Genomic DNA, 20,186 nt, shown 5'->3' with positions numbered 1-20,186 from the left:
AGCTCTTTTGGCGACTACGGGCTGTTTTCAATCTCTCCTTGATTTGTACTATCTTCTCAGTCGTTTCGTGTATGATCTCGGGACCAGTTAATTGTCGATCTCCTACTTCATTCCAACAGATAGGAGATCTACACTTCCTCCCATACAGTGCTTCAAATGGCGCAGCTTTAATGCTCGCATGATAACTATTATTATACTAGAATTCTGCTAACGGTAAATACTTATCCCATCCGTTTCCAAAATCGATCACACATGCCCTGAGCATGTCTTCAAGAGTCTGAATTGTTCTTTCACTCTGCCCGTCAGTTTGCGGATGATATGCGGTGCTCATATCCAAACGAGTTCCTAGTGCCTCCTGTAGTGATTGCCAGAACTTTGAGGTAAATCTACTATCACGATCGGATATAATGGAAATAGGTATTCGATGCCTTGAAACAATTTCCTTTATATACAATCGTAATAGTTTCTCCATTCTATCCGTTTCCTTTATAGGAAAGAAATGTGCAGACTTGGTGAGACGATCAACAATCACCCAAATGGTGTCATATCCCCAGGCAGTCTTTGGTAACTTCGTGATGAAATCCATGGTAATACCATCCCATTTCCATTCTGGGATTTCTGGTTGTTGAAGTAACCCTGACGGCTTTTGGTGTTCAGCTTTGACTTTGGAACAAGTTAAACATTCCCCAACATATGTTGCAACGTCTGTCTTTAAATTAGGCCACCAATAATATGTCTTAAGATCTTGGTACATCTTTCCAACTCCAGGATGTATCGAGTATCTTGTCTTATGTGCCTCATTCAATATCAACTTCCTTAATCCACCCAACTTCGGTACCCAAATACGGTTTGCAAAATATCGAATTTCGTCTTCCCGTATAACGAGTTGCTTCTCATACTTCTTCATTATTTCATTTCTTATGTTTTCTTTAGTAAGTGCTTCTCGTTGAACTTCTTTGATTTGCGAGTTGAGATTCATGCGAATTTTTATGTTCATCGCTCGAACTCGAATTGGTTCTCGTTCCTTTCTGCTTAAAGCATCGGCCACCACGTTCGCCTTCCCGGGATGATAACGAATTTCACAATCATAGTCATTTATTAACTCGACCCACCTACGTTGCCTCATGTTCAACTGTTTCTGATCAAAAATATGTTGAAGACTTTTATGATCAGTAAACACAGTGCATTTAACCCCATACAAGTAGTGTCTCCATATCTTCAATGCAAACACGAATGCTCCCAGTTCAAGATCATGAGTCGTATAATTCCGCTCGTGAATCTTCAATTGTCGGGATGCGTATGCAATAACTTTCTTCCGTTGCATAAGAACGCAACCAAAACCTTGTCGCGAAGCGTCACAATATATTTCAAAATCATCGTTCCCTTCGGGTAACGATAAAATAGGCGCCGTAGTTAACTTCTTCTTTAGTAATTGAAATGCACTCTCCTGCTCAGAGGTCCATTCATATTTCTTCCCTTTTTGCGTTAACGCTGTCAACGGCTTAGCTATTCGGGAGAAATCTTGAATAAACCTTCTATAATAACCGGCTAAACCCAAAAATTGGCGTATCTGCGTTGGTGTCTTAGGAGTCTCCCATTTTTTAATGGCTTCAATTTTTGCTGGATCAACCTGAATTCCTTTGCTACTAACAATGTGGCCAAGAAATTGCACTTCTTTCAACCAGAAAGCACATTTAGAAAATTTAGCATATAGCTGTTCTTTTCTCAACAACTCTAATATTAACCTTAAATGCTGCTCATGCTCACTCTTGGAATAGATAAGAATGTCATCAATGAAAACGATAACAAACTTATCTAAATACGGACTACAAACTCGATTCATAAGGTCCATGAATACAGCTGGCGCATTCGTCAATCCAAACGGCATGACCAAAAATTCGTAATGACCGTAGCGTGTCCGAAAAGCAGTTTTTGGTATATCTTCTTCTTTGACGCGTAGTTGATGATAGCCCGATCTTAGGTCGATTTTCGAATAAACACATGATCCTTGCAGTTGATCAAATAAGTCATCAATTCTCGGTAGTGGATACCGATTCTTGATAGTTAACTTATTTAATTCACGATAATCTATACACATCCTAAAAGATCCATCTTTCTTCTTAACAAATAAAATTGGAGCTCCCCACGGTGAAGTGCTTGGTCGTATGAATCCACGGTCCAGTAATTCTTTTAACTGACTTTGAAGTTCTTTTAATTCGGACGGTGCAAGTCTATATGGCGCACGAGCCACTGGTGCAGCTCCTGGTACTAAATCTATTTGAAATTCTACAGATCTAAATGGAGGTAATCCCGGCAATTCTTCCGGAAAAACTTCAGGAAAATCTCTTGCCACAGGCACGTCGTTGATGCACTTCTCTTTTTCTTTCTTTTCGACTTTATTAACATGTGCTAGAATAGCATAACATCCCTTTTCTAAACACTTCTTGGCTTTCAAACAGCTAATGAGTTTTAACTTTGAGTTACCCTTCTCTCCATAAATCATCACCGGCATTTTATCCTTACAAGGAATGCGAATTGCCTTCTTGGCACACACAACTTCAGCTCCTACTTTGGACATCCAGTCCATGCCGACTATTACATCAAAACTTCCTAATTCTACGGGTATTAAGTCAATTTTAAATGTTTCTCCGGCTAAATTTATTTTACAATCACGGCAAATTTTATCGGCTTTAATTAGTTTACCATTAGCTAACTCAATCATGTACTTAGCATCTAGAGGTAATGATGAACAATTCAATTTTGCGTAAAAGCCTCTACTCACATAACTTCTATCGGCACCAGTATCAAATATAATAGATGCGTATAAGTTATTAATGGTAAACGTACCCGTAACAAGCTCCGGGTCTTCACACGCCTCTCTAGCATTAATAACAAATGCTCTTCCACGTGCAGATCCATTATTCTTCTCTGGATTCGGACACTGGCTCTTATAGTGACCTTGTTTTCCACACCCATAACAAGTAATGGTAGCCAAAGCAGTTCTATTTGCATTGGTGGCAGGAGTCTTGGTACCATTTGTATTTGTAACGAGAGCCCTACAATCTTCAGCAAGGCGACCCTGTCGATTACATTTGTTGCATACCACACTACAGTAACCAAAGTGATGTTTGTGGCATCGATTGCATAAAGGACTTTGTCCTTTGTAACCAAAACCTGAACCACTACCCGCACCTTTCGTGGTTTCTTGTTTCTTAAAAGATTGTTGTTGGTTACCTCGATCATAATTTCCATTCCACTTTATTTTGTTACCCAATACTTTCACATCAGTATTGAATGCTTTCTTATCCAAGATGACCTGATCCATTAGCTCGTTCGCCATGGTTATAGCTTCATGAATTGTCTTAGGTCTCGATGCTGTAACGTTTGCCTTAACCTTTGTGGGCAAACCATCTTTGTACATTTCAATCTTCCGTTCTTCGGTTGGAACTAATTCAGGACATAGCAAAACTAATTCCATGAATCGCTGATTATAGTTAGTGATTTCAGTACCAACAACCTTCAGGCTTCGTAATTCATCTTCCAACTTCCTAACCTCGTTCCTTGGACAATACTCGTTGATTAACATTATTTTGAATTCTTCCCATGGAGTATCATAAGCTACATCTCCTCCTACAGCCTTCACATAATTTTTCCACCACGTGAGTGAACTATCTTTTAAAGTGCATGATGCATACTTGGTCATGTCCTTTTTAACACAACCACTGATTTTAAACACAGTCTCCATCTTTTCTATCCATCGGGTTAAACCGATCGGTCCTTCCGTTCCACTGAATGATGAGGGCTTGCAAGCTTGAAAAGTCTTGTAGGTACATCCTACACGAGGATTTGGGTTAACTGCAGCAGCTCTTGCAGCTTCGACCCATAACATTCTGTCGTTCACTCGCTGGTTGATGAATTCCTCGACTTCTTGTTCCGTCATTCGATTCAATCGCGCCATTTCCTAATGAAAGAAAATAATTATTCACATGGAATATTATAGATGTAGTGTGTATTTATAGTACATTATAGCTTGTTAATAATATGAACCAGGTATTATTATAAAAGCCTTTTCTGCTTATTAGCATTTTATAATTATATCTAGGGTAGTACCTACCCGTTAATGTTCATACTTAATAGCTTAGTACAGAACCAATTACTACAATCTAAATAATACTTAACCATGGAAAATTATTGCATTTGATACTTCACTATTTTACATATGCTTATCTTACATCGAATATTAAGCACACCACACTAATAATATTATACAAAACATTATATGATCCCATAGTTTAATACGGCAGTGCATCGTTTGGTCTATTTTCTAGGACGTTTAGGTTCAAGGAATGGCCTAACACTTATCCTAGCTGTCTGCCTATATTTTGGCGGTGGGGCTGAAGAACTGGATGCCGGGATAGAACGAATTGGAATAGCGGGAATAGGGGTGGTAGTGTCTAGTGGAGTTGGTGCCACATCATCATTACTAAACTCGGGATTTGAATTTTCTAATTCATTAGCCTTTCGTTTCTTTCCTAATTCGAACTTGTCTTTCGTAATTTCCTGTATTTCTTCCTCGGGTTCACTTTCTTCCTCGGGTTCACTTTCCTCCTCGGGTTCACTTTCCGGGTTCCCTATAGTTGGTTCATCCGGAATTTGTGAGTCTTACCCAAAGATATCATTTTCGTCATCGGATAGGTTAATGACTGGAACACCATCTGAAGATTCTGGTTCGGAGTCGCTGAATGTGATAATAAGTTTTGAGCCCGACATCTATCACATAACAACTAACCCATTAGTACTACATAATATTTACATATAAATTTTAACCAACAATGATAAGCAATGGTTTTTAAAAATCAGACCCGGTCAAAGTCCAGACTTACTAATGTATCCTAACGACTTCTCGGTTAGACACACTAATGCAAACCTGGTTCGCTAAGACCACCGCTCTGATACCACATGTCATAACCCGTCCTTAACCATAAGAACGAGTTAGATAACGTATGATTTCATTGCGAGGTATTGACCTCTATATGCGACATTTTTAAAAGAACAACTGCATTTATTTTACATTACAAACCATAACTCTTATGTTAATACAAGCTTTAGACAATATAAAGTTGATTATCGTTTAGCGATAATCTTAGACTTACAAACTTTACATGTGATGATAACAATAAGATTTCTAGCATATTTTACATTACAATTCCTCGGATATGCAGTTTTATTTTTGACACAAATATGCATACTCAAGATCTTGCTTAAATTCAACATGTTGCAGCGGAAGCTTTTAGTTATCACCTGAGAATAGACATGTTTAAAACGTCAACATAAAGTTGGTGAGATATAGGTTTAATGCCGGCAGCGATATAAATATAGACCACAAGATTTCATATATAAACATTTTAATAAAAATATTCTAAGTGGTTGAGCACTTGGTAACCATACTTAACATTTAATCACGTCGCATATTCCCTTTATTATGAAATCTTACTACACCGTACCAAGTGTAATTATGAAACGAAGTACTGTGCAACCGTTGAATACTGGTCGTCCAGTCCGGTTGGGGTTGTCAGGCCCGATAGATCTATCAACAGGATTCGCGTTTACAATACCGCTGTAAATAATAGTTACCAAGCTACAGGGAAGTATGCCAGTGGTACAACTCAACGTAGAATATATTTTTCAGTTACTTGTGTCCATAACGTAAAACATAAAATACATGTATTCTCATCCCGAAATACTTAGAGTTTAAAAGTGGGACTATATACTCACTTTTGTCTTGAAGATATGTAATTTCGACTTGGTCTCCGATTGATATCACGAACCTATCCATATATAATATATCAATACCTTTTCTTTTAAAAAAATCGTCACATATATATACTTGTTATACTTTTAATACTTTTAATAATTCCTTAGTCCATAGTTAGCAGCTCGATGTTAGTAATTCAATTTTAATGGTTCATTTTTAGGTGTTTAATAAACCCCCAATGAAATAAATAAAACCCCCATCGAATATGTATTGGTCGAGATTAATCTTGACCCACGGTACCGGTGTTGTCAAATGACGTGTTGCGTACATAAAGTACCGGTATTGTCAAATGACGTGTTGCGTACAATCATGGGATCTTATGATTAATCTTCTCGTATTGTTTACGGGTGATCCCGAACCATATAAAATTAAATTATGAGTACATATATATAAAATATCCTGTTATTTTAAAAAGATGTGATTTATTTAATTTTTCTCCAATTATGAACAAAGTTACTACCTCAAGTTACTTGGACAAGATTTCTATAAAAGAGGAGTAAAAACCTAGAACCAAAAGGGTGATGGAATTGGATGAAAGATTGGAAGTAAACTTGTGTTCTTGGAAGGATTCTTGAAGTGTTTTTGTAAGAGTTTTCTTATGGTGATTAAGTGATGTTTTTATGGCTAGATCTTCATGGATTTTAGCTAAATGGTTATGGAGTTTCTTAAGAGTGTGTTTTTGGTTAAAGAAATGTGGTAGTAAAATTTGAAAATGGAAGATGTATTTAAGGCCATAAAAACATGATTAATGGAAAAACCTGGACAAAATTTCATGTTGTATTTTTATGTAATTAGTCATACTAAACATCAAAAGTAGTTACCTTATACATAAGGCATGAACAAGAGAGTTACCTTATACATAAGGCATGAACAAGGGCTGGTTGGTGGTGATTTGATGTGTATATACCAATAGTAAATACGTATAGAAGCTAGGTATGATACGAGTACATGTACTCTAGATATACGTATAGAAATTTTGTGAAAAATGGAATGAGAATTCAAATATAGCTATCTTTTGTGAATATACTTATATTGTTTTATGTATTTAAGTCTTTAAAAAGTGATTAAATACATTATATATACGATATATGTATAAACATTATAGGTTATAAGTATTTATATCAAATAACGTTACGTGTGGTTATTGTTTTGAAAACTTAAGTTAGTAGTTTCAAAATATACTTATAACCTATTGTTATTAATACAAAATGAGGTATTAAAACATCCTTAGATCATGTTAAATATGTATATATACATATATATACACAAACGTATAATTATCATATATTGTATAGTTCGTGATATCATCGGTCAAACTAGACGGTCAATCGTTGTGTAAAACTCTCTTTGAAAACATAAGTCTCAACAATTTGGATTGCTTATCATGTTGGTAAGGTTTAATTTATGTAAATATTAATCTTATAAGTATAAATTGATCGAAAAAGTGCGGGTCATTACACTACGACGACGTAAATCCGGTTTTACGGTGTTTTTCGTGTTTCCAGGTTTTAAATCATTAAGTTAGCATATCATATAGATATAGAACATGTGTTTAGTTAATTTTAAAAGTCAAGTTAGAAGGATTAACTTTTGTTTGCGAACAAGTTTAGAATTAACTAAACTATGTTCTAGTGATTACGAGTTTAAACCTTCGAATAAGATAGTTTTATATATATGAATCGAATGATGTTATGGACATCATTACTACCTCAATTTTAGTAGGTAAACCTACTAGAAGTGACAAGAAATGATCTAGCTTCAAAGGATCTTGGATGGCTTGAAAGTTCTTGAAGTAGGATCATGACACAAAAACAAGTTCAAGTAAGATTTTTACTCGAATTAAGATAGTTTATAGTTATAGAAATTGAATCAAATTTTGAATATTAATATTACCTTGAATAAGAAAGATAACCTACTGTATATAACAAAGGTTTCTTGATCTTAGATGATTACTTGGAATGGATTAGAAAGCTTGGAAGTAAATTAGTAAACTTGAAGGGATTTTTGAAGTGTTCTTGAAGTGTTCTTCCTATGATGATTATAGCTTGATTCTTGAAGTGATTTTTGATGAAGATGATGATTAACTACTGGAAAAATACGTTCATAATAGTGTGTGTGTGTTGAGAGATAATTAGGAAGAGAATTGGAAGTGAAATGGAGTGAATGATGAGTGGTAATTGGTGAGTGGTGAGTGGGGTTAAAAGGAGTTCTAGTTAGTTGACTAGCTCATGGTAGAAGTTAAAATTGATTAGTCATACATGACATAATCAAGAGTGGAATCCCATGCTAGTTCCTATTGGTATATACCCATAGTAAGTACGTTTTGAAGCTGTGTATAATACGGGTAAGAATACGACTAGAATTCTTGATGAAAGAAAAGAATGGGAAAGTAACTGTAACCATTTTCGTTAAGTATGAGTGTTTTGATATATGTCTTGAAGTCTTCCAAAAGTATTTTAATACATCTAAATACACTACATGTATATACATTTTAACTGAGTCGTTAAGTCATCGTTAGTCGTTACATGTAAGTGTTGTTTTGAAACCTTTAAGTTAACGATTTCAATTAATGTTGTTAACCCATTGTTTATTATATCTAATGAGATGTTAAATTATTATATTATCGTGATATTATGATATATTAATATATCTTAATATGATATATATACATTTAAATGTCGTTACAACGATAATCGTTACATATATGTCTCGTTTCGAAATCCTTAAGTTAGTAGTCTTGTTTATATGTATATAACTCATTGTTAATATACTTATGGAGATACTTACTTATCATAATCTCATGTTAACCATATGTATATCCATATATATATATCGTCATGTCGTTTTTACAAGTTTTAACGTTCGTGAATCGCCGGTCAACTTGGGTGGTCAATTGTCTATATGAAACATATTTCAATTAATCAAGTCTTAACAAGTTTGCTTGCTTAACATGTTGGAAACATTTAATCATGTAAATATCAATCTCAATTAATATATATAAACATGGAAAAGTTCGGGTCACTACATTTTACATATGTAGTTCATTGTTAACATACTTAATAATATATATAATTATCATTTTATCATGTTAAATATAGTGTATCAATATCTTAATATGATTCATATGTATTTAGTAAGATGTTGTTATAACGATAATCGTTATGTATATCGTTTCGAGCTTCATAATTCAATAATCTCATTTTTTTATGTATATCACACATTGTTAATATAATTATTGAGATACTTACTTATCATAATCTCATGTTAACCATATATATGTCCAAATATATATCATCATGTCGTTTTTACAAGTTTTAACGTTCGTGAATCGCCGGTCAACTTGGGTGGTCAATTGTCTACATAAAACTCATTTCAATTAATCAAGTCTTAACAAGTTTGATTACTTAACATGTTGGAAACATTTATTCATGTAAATATTAATCTCATATAATATATAATCATGGAAAATTTCGGGTCACTACAGTACCTCCCCTTAAATAAATTTTGTCCCGAAATTTTAAGAAGTTGGAGGTGTTGACGCATCATCTGGAAATAAGTGTGGGTATTTCTTCTTCATCTGATCTTCACGCTCCCATGTGAACTCAGGACCTCTAAGAGCATTCCATTGAACCTTAATGATTGGTATTTTATTTTGCTTAAGTCCTTTAACCTCAGGATCCATTATCTCGACAGGTTCTTCAATGAATTGAAGTTTTTCATTGATTTGAATTTCTTCTAAAGGAATAGTGAGATCTTCTTTGGCTAAGCATTTCTTTAGATTCGATACGTGAAAAGTATCTTGTACACCGGCGAGTTGTTGAGGTAATTCAAGTCGGTAAGCTACTGGTCTGACACGATCTATAATCTTGAATGGTCCAATGTACCTTAGATTCAGTTTCCCCCATTTACCAAATCGAATAACACCTTTCCAAGGTGATACCTTAAGCATGACCATGTCACCAATTTCAAATTCTATATCTCTTCTTTTACTGTCTGCATAGCTCTTTTGTCGACTTTGGGCGATTTTCAACCGTTGTTGAATTTGAATGATTTTCTCGGTAGTTTCTTGGATAATTTTTGGACCCGTAAATTGTCTATCCCCCAATTCATTCCAACAAATCGGTGACCTGCACTTTCTGCCATAAAGTGCCTCAAATGGTGCCATCTCAATACTGGAGTGGTAACTGTTGTTGTCGGAAAATTCTGCTAACGGTAGATGTCGATCCCAACTGTTTCCAAAATCAATAACACATGCTCATAGCATGTCTTTGAGAGTTTGTATCGTTCTTTCACTCTGCCCATCAGTTTGTGGATGATAGGAAGTACTCATATCTAGACGAGTTCCCAACGCTTGTTGTAACGTTTTCCAAAACCTTGAAACGAATCTACCGTCCCTATCAGAGATAATAGAGATTGGTATTCCGTGTCTGGAGACAACTTCCTTCAAGTATAATCGCGCCAACTTCTCCATTTTATCATATTCTCTTATTGGCAGAAAGTGTCCTGATTTGGTGAGACGATCGACTATTACCCAGATAGTATCATAACCACTTGCAGTCCTTGGCAATTTAGTAATGAAATCCATGGTAATGTTTTCCCATTTATATTCCAGGATTTCGGGTTGTTGGAGTAGACCTGATGGTTTCGGATGTTCAGCTTTGACCTTAGAACACGTCAAACATTCTCCTACATATGTAGCAATGTCGGCTTTCATACCCGTCCATCAAAAATGTTTCTTGAGATCTTTGTACATCTTTCCCGCTCCGGGATGTATTAAGTATCTAGTTTTATGCGCTTCCCTAAGTACCAATTCTCTCACATTTCCAAACTTTGGTACCCAAATTCTTTCAACTCTATACTGGGTTCCGTCTTCTCCAATATTAAGATGTTTCTCCGATCCTTTAGGTATTTCATTCTTCAAATTTACCTCTTTCAAAAATCTTTGTTGCGCCTCCTTTATTTGAGTAGTAAGGTTAGTACGAATAATTATATTCATAGCTTTTACCAGTGTAGGTTCTCTGTCCTTTCTACTCAAAGCGTCGGCTACCACATTCGCCTTCCCCGGGTGGTAACGAATCTCAAAATCGTAATCATTTAACAATTCAATCCACCTACGCTGCCTCATGTTCAGTTGTTTCTGATCAAATATATGTTGGAGACTTTTGTGGTCGGCATATATGATACTTTTGACCCCATATACGTAGTGCCTCCAAGTTTTTAATGCAAAAACAACAGCGCCCAATTCCAAATCGTGAGTCGTATAATTTTTCTCGTGAATCTTCAATTGTCTGGATGCATAGGCAATTACTTTCGTTCGTTGCATTAATACACAATCGAGACGTTGCTTTGAAGCATCACAATAAATCAAAAAATCATCATTCCATTTAGGCAATGACAATATAGGTACCCTAGTTAACTTTTTCTTCAACAATTGAAACGCTTTCTCCTGCTCATCCTCCCATTCAAATTTCTTCCCTTTATACGTTAATGCAGTCAAGTGTTTTGCTATTTTGGAAAAATCTTGTATGAACCTTCTGTAGTAACCAGCCAATCCTAAAAATTGGCGTATCTGCATCGGAGTTTTTGGGGTTTCCCATTTCTCAACGGTTTCAATCTTTGCTGGATCAACTTGAATACCTTCTTTGCTTACTATGTGACCGAGGAATTGAACTTCTGTAAACTAAAATGCACACTTTGAAAATTTAGCGTACAGTTTCTCTTTCCTCAACAATTCTAGCACTTTTCTTAAATGTTCTTCGTGCTCTTACTCATTCTTTGAGTAGATAAGGATGTCATCGATGAAAACAATAACAAACTTGTCAAGATATGGTCCACACACTCGGTTCATGAGGTCCATGAACACAGCTGGTACATTAGTCAACCCAAACGGCATAACCATAAACTCATAAAGATCGTAACGCGTTCTGAAAGCAGTCTTCGGAATATCATCCTCCTTTACCCGCATTTGATGATACCCATAACGTAAATCAATCTTCGAATAAACTGACGAGCCTTGTAGTTAATCAAATAAGTCGTTAATTCTTAGTAGTGGATAACGGTTCTTGATGGTTAGTTTGTTCAACTCTCGGTAGTCTATACACAACCTGAATGTACCATCTTTCTTCTTGACAAACAAAACAAGTGCTCCCCACGGTGATGTGCTTGGTCGAATGAAACCACGCTCTAAAAGTTCTTGTAATTGACTCTAGAGTTCCTTCATTTCGCTGGGTGCGAGTCTGTATGGAGTAAGAGCTATTGGTGCAGCTCCCGGTATAAGATCTATTTGAAATTCAACGAATCGGTGTGGAGGTAGTCCCGGTAATTCTTTCGGAAATACATCGGGAAATTCTTTTACGACGGGAACATCACTGATGTTCTTTTCATCGGGTTTCACTTCCTCGATGTGTGCTAGAATGACATAGCAACCTTTTCTTATTAGTTTTTGCTCCTTCAAACTACTAATTAGATTTAACTTCGCGTTGCTCTTTTCTCCGTACACCATTAAAGGTTTTCCTTTTTCGTGTACAATACGAATCGCATTTTTGTAACAAACGATCTCTGCTTTCACCTCTTTCAATCAGTCCATGCCAATTATCACATCAAAACTCCATAACTCTACTGGTATCAAATCAATCTTAAACGTTTCGCTAACCAGTTTAATTTCTCAATTCTGACATATGTTATCTGCTGTAATTAATTTACCATTCGCTAATTCGAGTAAAAATTTATTATCCAAAGGTGTTAGTGGATAACTTAATTTAGCATAAAAATCACTACTCATATAGCTTCTATCCGCAACCGAATCAAATAAAACATAAGCATGTTTTTTATCAATAAGAAATGTACCCATAACAAGCTCCGGGTCTTCCTGCACTTCTGCCGCATTGATGTTGAAGACTCTTCCACGACTTTGCCCATTTGTATTCCCTTGGTTTGGGCATTTACTCTTGACGTGGCCCGGGTTGACCGGAAGAGAACTTAGATTTGCCCGGCAGCAGGCGGGCGGCGTGCTTATCTTGATAGCTTAGGTTTAGCAAGAAATTTAGGGATGGCTTCGCTCCTCTCCAACCACCATAACAAATAAAGGCAGCATTATTTGTCCCGACATTATTTGTTGCATTATTTTTCTTAATCACCGGTCCGTAGACTTCACACTTCGTCGCACCATGACTACTTCTTTTACACTTAGTACACGTTGTCGGGCAGAACCCAGTCGGATGGTATCCTTCACACCTCTGGCATGGCTTCTGCCTTTTGTTATTATTGTTGGGATGTTTGTTGTTGTGGTTGTTGTTGTTGTTGAATCGGTTGTTATAGTTTTTGTTGGGGTTGCGATTTTTATTGTTCCGGTTGATGTTACGGTTGTTGGGATAGTTGTTGCAATTGTGATTGTGATTGTTGTCGTTGTTATATTGGTGACCCTTGTTACTGGTTTCTTCCCACTTTCTCTTGACTTGTTTCGTGTTGGTTTCTTCGGCCGCCTGTTCTTTAATCCTTCCTTCAATCTGATTTATGAGTTTGTAAGCCATTCGACTTGCCTTTTGTATGGAGGCGGGTTCGTGTGAACTCACATCTTCTTGAATTCTTTCTGGTAACCCTTTTACAAATGCGTCGATCTTCTCTTCTTCATCTTCGAACGCTCTAGGACACAATAGGAACAACTCTGTGAATCGTCGTTCGTACGTGGTGATGTCGAAACCTTGCGTTCGTAATCCTCTAAGCTCTAACTTGAGCTTATTGACCTCATTTCTGGGACGATACTGCTAGTTCATCAAGTGCTTGAATGATGACCACGGTAGTGCGTAAGCAGCATCTTTCCCACCTGCTCGAGATAGGTGTTCCACCATGTTAACGCAGTACCTGTGAAGGTATGCGTAGCGTACTTTACTTTGTATTCTTCAGTGCACTTACTTATGGCAAACACCGATTCGACATTCTCGGTCCACCACTTCAATCCGATTGGTCCTTCGGTTCCATCGAATTCTAGAGGTTTACAGGCAGTGAATTCTTTGTAGGAGTATCCTACACGATTCCTTGTGGAATTAATTACACTGCTAGATCCGGAGTTATTGTTGTTATTTTGCATTGCGGCCTGCACTGCGGCTATGTTCGCAGCAAGAAGAGCACGGAAGTCTTCATCGCTCATGTTTAAGTTTTGACGAGTCGTCGGTGCCATTTCCTTCAAAAATAGCCAAAAGAATTGAGTTAATCATATAGAGTATTAAGAGTAGTCAATAGTATTTCGTAGCATAATATGAACTTATTTATAAAAGATTTTTCTTCATATTAGCGTTTTATAAGTTTTAATTCGGGTAGTACCTACCCGTTAAGTTCATACTTAGTAGCTAACATACAATTCAACTACTACAATTCTATATGAAAAATTGATTACAATAAATTTCACGTTCAAACATTTATACAATAATTTACAAACGTACAATACCGCTATTTTACATATAGCATGAAATATAGCACACAATAACTTTGATACAAGGCAATTGCGAAGACAATTCTAGTTTAACGCAAGTCGTTCCGCAAAGGCAATAAAGATACGTAATTCATAGGTCCAGTAGAAAGTCATGCATTCGGGTTTTACTAATACTATTTCCCATCCTTGGTCTTGTGGAAATAACCGCTATGGACGCTAGGCAGCATGTTGTAACGTCATCAAAAGGACAAGGGTTACGTAATGCCCAACAGCCCCGTAACAATCTAAAAACCTTATTTCTCACTTCAACTACTGAATCCGTCACTTGTGGGAATGTTTTATTTAGAAGTTGCAACCCAATGTTCTTTTTCTCAATTTGGTGAGAAGCGAACCTCACTAACCCGTAAACATTACATGCTTCTTTATGTTGCATGTTTGAAGCTCTTTCTAAAGAACGAAGTCCTATGTTGGGATATGTGGAGTCAAAATAGGCTCTCAACCCGTAGCGGAAAGTTGCAGTAGGGTTTCCCGCACTTAATGCCTTAAAGAAAACACAGCGTAACTTAGGCTCTCCCCATTGTGATATACACCATCTATTAAAGGAAAGCCTTTTATAAACCAAGGCATGCCTGGAACGTCTTTCAAATGTCCTACAAACTAATTTCGCCATAAATAATTGTGCCGATGAATTCTGACCGACTTTAGACAAGATTTCATCAATCATATCCCTTGGTAAGTCTTCTAAAATATTTGGTTGTCTATCCTTAAAGTCTATTGTGTTTTTATACTGTAAAATAGACGAGGATTAGATTCATATAAGATAATTAACACACAATACAAGCAATTTTTACATATAACATAAAAGTACAAGCACACTTCAATACATATATTACACATCATGGTTACTACTCTTCATTCCGACTCACTTGTTTCTTCTTCTTCAGACTCATTTCGTTTTGCTAATTTTCTAGGGATAGATGGTGCTCCTCTAATATTATCCGTCCTTTTCACAAATGGTCTAGAAAAACCTGGTGGCTTAGATGTTCCCGGGTTATAGTGAAAGTTTAAGAAATACGGGTGTTTACGATATATCCCATCGGGATATTTCATGTTAACATAGAGTTCATCTGTTTTGGACTCGAATTTTTATATTTTTATAGCTTTCCCTTTATTATTTTCTTTTGCCTTATTAAATTGAGCCGGGGTGATTTCTATAACATCATCGGAATCCTCGTCGGGATCCGATTCATCGAAAAATTGGTAATTTTCCCAATATTTTTCTTCCTCGGTAGAAACACCATAGACCATTTTTAACTTTGGTCCATTGGTTGAGGATTTTCTTTTATTTAACCATTTTTCTGTAGTTATTAATATTTATTCCTCCGGAACCTCTTCTTCTTCCGGTTCCTCCTCTTCCGGTTCCACCTCTTCGGGTTCCTCTTCTTCCGGTTCCTCTTCTTCCGGTTCATCTTCGGGATTTTGTGAATCTTCCCAAAATACATTCGGCTCTTCATTATTATTATGTGAGTCGATGGGATTTGTACTAGAGGTAGACATCTATCACACAATATCAAACACGTTAAGAGATTAATATATCACATAATATTTACATGTAAAAATATGTAGTTTCTAACAAAAGTGTTAAGCAATCGTTTTTCAAGTAAACACGGTCGAAGTCCAGACTCACTAATGCATCCTAACAAAATCGGTTAGACACACTAATGCAAATTTCTTGTTCTCAAAGACCAACGCTCGGATACCAATTGAAATGTCCCGTTCATATCGATTATAAACGTTTCATATTAATTGATTTCGTTACGAGGTTTGACCTCTATATGAGACGTTTTTCAAAGACTGCATTCGTTTTATTTAAAAACAAACCATAACCTTTATTTTATCAATAAAGGTTCAAGAACCATAACGTAGATTATCAAGTAATGATAATCTAAAAGATAACGTTTTACACACGAATATTATATATTGGTTTACAACAATATTACACATCGATTTAAATCTCCGAATGCAGTTTTTAAACAATATATTACAAGCATGCTGACTCTAATTCTTGTCCTTAAATTAGCATGCAACAGCGAAAGCTCTTAATAATCTCCTGAGAATAAACATGCTTAAAAGTCAACAAAAATGTTGGTGAGTTATAGGTTTAACCTATATATTTATCAAATTGTAATAATAGACCACAAGATTTCCATTTCCATTTTTCAATAACATGCGAACTGCATAAAAACCATTCATATGTTGAACACCTGGTAACCGACATTAACAAAATGCATATAGAATATCCCCAAAACAGAAATCTATCTGTATTAATAACTCGAAGTACTAAAGCGTACCATTTTCCAGTATGGGGGGAGTTAGTGCCCGTAGATCTACCTTTAGGATTCGCGTCAATTAGGGTGTCTGTTACCTAATTCTTAGGTTACCAAGCTAAAAGGGTGATATTCGGTATTCATAATCCAACATAGAATGTAATTTCAAGTACTTGTGTCTATTTTGTAAAACATTTACAAAACTGTATGTATTCTCATCTCAAAATATTATAGAGTAAAAAAAATGGGACTATAACTCACTTTTATAGATTATCACTTCGTCGGAAAATAACAATTGGCCACTGGTCGATTCACGAACCTATTACAAATATGTATATATATATATATATATATATATATATATATATATATATATATATATCAAAGTATGATCTAAATATAATTATACCATATTTTATTATGTTTTAACGATTTAAGATTGTTAAGTTGATAGTCCAAAGTTTGTAGTCCACAAATAATTATTCACAATTAGTAGTACAGAAATAAATCAATATATATTATCTCGAATCAATCCACGACCCAGTGCATACAAGTCTCAGACTCGATCACAAGTCAAAGTATATATATTATTTTAGAATCAACCTCAACCCTATATAGCTAACTCGATCATTACCGCATACAGAGTGTCTATGGTTGTTCCAAATAATATATATAGATGGCGTCAATATGTGTAGTGACCCGAACTTTTACATGTTTATATATATTAAATGAAATTTTTATTTACATGATTAAGTGTTTACAACATGTTAAGCAATCAAACTTGTTAAGACTTGATTAATTTAAATAGGTTTCATATAGACAATTGACCACCCAAGTTGACCGGTGATTCACGAACGTTAAAACTTGTAAAAACTATATGATGACATATATATGATCATATATATAGTTAACATGATATTATGATAAGTAAGTATCTCATTAGGTATTTTAACAATGAGTTATATACATAAAATTGAGTTTATTGAATTAAGAAACTCGAAATGATATATATATCGATTTATTTCTGTACATCTAACTATGGACAACTAGTTATAGGTTACTAACGAGGACAGCTGACTTAATACACTCAAATCTTTAAAACATAATAAAAATGGTTGTAATTATATTTTGATCATACTTTGATATATATGTACATATTTGTATAGGTTCGTGAATCGATCCGTGGCCAAGTCTTATTTTCGAGGAAGGAAATATCTGTGAAAGTGAGTTATAGTCCCACTTTTAAAATCTAATATTTTTTGGATGAGAATACATGCAGGTTTTATAAATGATTTACAAAATAGACACATGTACGTGAAACTACATTCCATGGTTGAATTATCGAAATCGAATATGCCCCTTTTTATTAAGTCTGGTAATCTAAGAATTAGGGAACAGACACCCTAATTGTCGCGAATCCAAAAGATAGATCTATTGGGCCTAACAAACCCCATCCAAAGTACCGGATACTTTAGTACTTCGAAATTTATATCATATCCGAAGGGTGTCCCGAAATGATGGGGATATTCTTATATATGCATCTTGTTAATGTCAGTTACCAGGTGTTCACCATATGAATGATTTTTATCTCTATGTATGGGATGTGTATTGAAATATGAAATCTGGTGGTCTATTGTTACGATTTGATATATATAAGTTAAACCTATAACTCACCAACATTTTTGTTGACGTTTAAAGCATGTTTATTCTTAGGTGAATACTAAGAGCTTCCGCTGTTGCATACTAAAATAAGGACAAGATTTGGAGTCTATCTTTGTATGATATTGTGTAAAAACTGCATTCAAGAAACATATGTCGATGTAATATATTTCTATTGTAAGCCATTATGTAATGGTCGTGTGTAAACAGTATATTTTAGATTATCATTATTTAAAAATCTACGTAATGTTTTTAAAACCTTTATTGATAAAATAAAGGTTATGGTTGTTTTAAAAATGAATGCAGTCTTTGAAAAACATCTCATATAGAGGTCAAAACCTCGTAATGAAATCAATTAATATGGAATGTTTATAATCAATATGAACGGGACATTTCAGTTGGTATCCGAGCTTTGGTCTTAGAGAACCAGAAAATTTGCATTAGTGTATCTTATCGAGTTTGTTAGGATGCATTAGTGAGTCTGGACTTAGACCGTGTTTTCTTTAAAAATGATTGCTTAACATTTTTGTTGGAAACTATATATTATTAACATGTAAATATTATGTGATATATTAATCTCTTAACATGTTTGATATTGTGTGATAGATGTCTACCTCTAGCACAAATCCCATTGACTCACCTAATAATAACGAAGAGTCGAATATACATTGGCAAGATTCACAAGTTCTCGAAGAACCGGAAGAAGAGGAAATGGAACCGAAAGAAGAGGAACCGGAAGAAGAGGAACCAGAAGAAGAGGAACTGGAAGAAGAAGAAGAGGTTCCGGAGGGGGGAATAGTAGGAACCACAGAAAACCGGTCAAATAAAAGAAAATCCTCAACCAATGGACCAAAGTTAATAATGGTCAATGGTGTTTCCGCTAATGAAGCAAAATATTGGAAAAATTACCAATTTTCTGATGAATCGGATCCTGATGAGGATTTCGATGATGTTATAGAAATTACCCCGACCCAATTTAATGAGGCAAAAGAAAACAATAAGGGAAAAGGCATCAAAATAGAGAAATCTGATTCCGACCCCGATGAACATTATATGTACCATCAACACCTGTATTTTCAATATCATGACAATAACCTGGGAACCTCTAAACCACCAGGTTTTTCTAAACCAATGTAGAAGACGACGACTCGTATTAGAGGAACATCATATATCCCTAGAAGATTAGGAAAAAGAACCAAGTTCGAAGAAGAAGAAACCAGTGATTCAGATTAGAGGGGTGTGAGCATGTTGTGTAATAAATGTATTGTAGTGTGCTTGTACTTTTATGTTCTATGTAAAAATTGCTTGTATTGTTTGTTATTACGAATCTAATCCTTGTCTATTTTACAATATAAAAACAAAATGGATGTTAAGGGTAGACAACTGAATATTTTAGAAGACCTACCAGAGGATATGATTTAGGAAATCTTGTCTAGAGTCGGTCAGAATTCATCAGCACATTTAGTTATGGTGAAATTAACTTGTCAAACATTTGAAAGACTTTCCAGAAATGCCTTAGTTTATAAAAGGCTTTCCTTTGATAGGTGGGGTATATCACATTGGGGAGACTTTAAGTTACGCCGTGTTTTCTTTAAAGCGTTAAATGCGGGGAACCCAAATGCAATTTTACGCTACGGGTTAAGAACCTATTTTGACTCAACATATCCCAACATAGGATTTCGTGAATTAGAAAGAGCTTCTAACATGCAACATAAAGAAGCATGTTATACTTACGGGTTAGTGATGTTTGCTTCTTACCAAAGTGAGAAAAAGAACATCGGATTGCAGTTTTTAAATAAAACTTTCCCACAAGTGACGGATTCAGTAGTTGGGGTGAGAAACAAGGTTTTTAGATTATTACGGGGTTGTTGGACATTACGAAACCCTCGTCCTTTTGATGACATTACAACATGCTGCCTAGCTAATGGTCATAACGGTTATTTTCCACAAGACCAAG

This window comes from Rutidosis leptorrhynchoides, chromosome 4, assembly GCF_046630445.1.
Source record: "Rutidosis leptorrhynchoides isolate AG116_Rl617_1_P2 chromosome 4, CSIRO_AGI_Rlap_v1, whole genome shotgun sequence".
NCBI lineage: Eukaryota > Viridiplantae > Streptophyta > Magnoliopsida > Asterales > Asteraceae > Rutidosis > Rutidosis leptorrhynchoides.
Note: the sequence above shows the minus strand (reverse complement) of the source record.